Source organism: Gracilinanus agilis, chromosome 1 (assembly GCF_016433145.1).
Source record: "Gracilinanus agilis isolate LMUSP501 chromosome 1, AgileGrace, whole genome shotgun sequence".
Lineage (NCBI taxonomy): Eukaryota > Metazoa > Chordata > Mammalia > Didelphimorphia > Didelphidae > Gracilinanus > Gracilinanus agilis.
Window position 1 is genome coordinate 472,601,762 of NC_058130.1, and position 1,997 is coordinate 472,603,758.

The window sequence follows — 1,997 nt, forward strand, 5'->3', positions numbered from 1 at the left end:
TCTCTCTCTCTCTCTCTCTCTCTCTCTCTCTCTCTCTGTCTCTCTCTCTCGTTAACACACACACACGTTCACACATTCACACATATACACACAAACACACTAAAATATTTCAGGTCCTACTAACACCACACTAGTTCATGTCCACAGTAACTCTGCCCTGGAATACACTTAACTCTGTGCCAACCTTTTGCCCTTGCTCCAATATAGCATGAACACCTCTGTCAGATTAACCTTCCATTATTTGATTGACTTTAGAGCGTCCCAATTGCCAATTGAATACTTTGAAAATCCTTTTTCTTGGCTTTCAAAGCTTTGCACTTAATCTGACAACACTCTATCTTTATAGTCTTGATTTTATGAGAATCTTCTTTCCTGTATTCCACATATCAGACTGTTTCTAGTTACTTTTCTCCAGAAAAGTCGTACTCATTCCTTTGTCAGGGTCTTTTTTCATGCTATCCTCTATACTGTTAATTTTTCCCAGTTCAAATTTTTCCTGCCCTTCAAGTCTTACCTCACTGACCATTTCTTCTATGACAATCTTACTGTCTCCAAGAGCTAGAAGTAAACTCTTCTTTTGAATTCTCAGGTAAAATCTTACCCCCTCTCCTATTGACTTATTATATTCTAATTTGCACTAGAGTTATTAACAAAGACATTCTGTCTCTCTTATTACATTTTAAATTCCTCAAGGAAAGACAGCATGTATTTTTCATTGTATATTCACAAAATCTATTTGTCTTATTCCTAGATTGCTGTTGTTTCTGTTCTTTTCATTTTTGTTTTTGTAATAAAGTTGGGTTGGGGGGTTGAAGCAATGAGGAAATGAAGAGTGCCAGGACAATAATCTCATCCATGTTGGGAACATGTATCATGGATTTCAATTTAGGTTAGCAACCTTTCTTTAACTTATAGAGTCTCAGTGTCTTTGAAAGTTGACTTGGCAAGTTGTAATTAAGAAGGAAATGCAGAAGGTCATAGAGGAAGGGGGTAGCTGGGTAGCTCAGTGGATTGAGAGTCAGGCCTAGAGACGGGAGGTCCTAGGTTTAAATCCGGCCTCAGACACTTCCCAGCTGTGTGACCCTGGGCAAGTCACTTGACCCCCATTGCCCACCCTTACCACTCTTCCACCTAGGAGCCAATACACAGAAGTTAAAGGTTTTAAAAAAAAGAAGGTCATAGAGAAGCTCACATAAAACTTGTTCCATGTAGTCCAGAACACAAAAAGGATAAAAAAAATCAGAAGAAATGGGGAGAAGAGACACTTTGGGAAAGTTAGTGAAAACATAAGACATTAGAAGAGAAGCAATCATGCCAGAGAAGCAACAAGAAATGTCGTGCATGAATCTGAAGTTAGGCAGTACTCTGAATGTGGTTGGCAAACTACAGAAAGCCCCTAAAATTAAAGAACTGAAACCAAATCCTAGCCCTGGACTTCCAGAGCTAAAGCAGGGGTCAGCACTGGCCTCCATAGAATAAGTCAATGTAAAAAGAGATAGGATTCTACTCCTCAGAGCACAGGAATGCTTAGAAGAAGAGGAGGTCAGATAAGCCTGACTGCCAGCTGTAGGCTAGTGGAGTATTGAACAGGAGATCTGAGATGAGTACAGTGTGATCCCTGTCATCCCACTGGATGTCTGTCAAGGCCATAGAACAGTGATGGGCAAACTTTTTAAGAAGGGGGCCAAAGGAAAGGAAATGCTCATCTGTCAGTCTGTTTCTAAGGCAACTCTTTCGAAGTTTCATTGTATTGTATCCTACTCATTGTATTTGTCAGATTAGGAATAATGTTGAATAGCCAGATAGAACATTTCAGGCAGACTCATCTGGCCCGCGGGCCATACTTTGCCCATCACGGCCATAGCAGGTAATGAACCAACAACTTAATGGATCAGGCAGGGACAAGAAGAGAGAGAATAGTTAAGAACAAAACCAATTATTGACTGGCTAACAGGAAACTAATATAGTAAATGAAAAATGAGGCAGATAGTGGGATA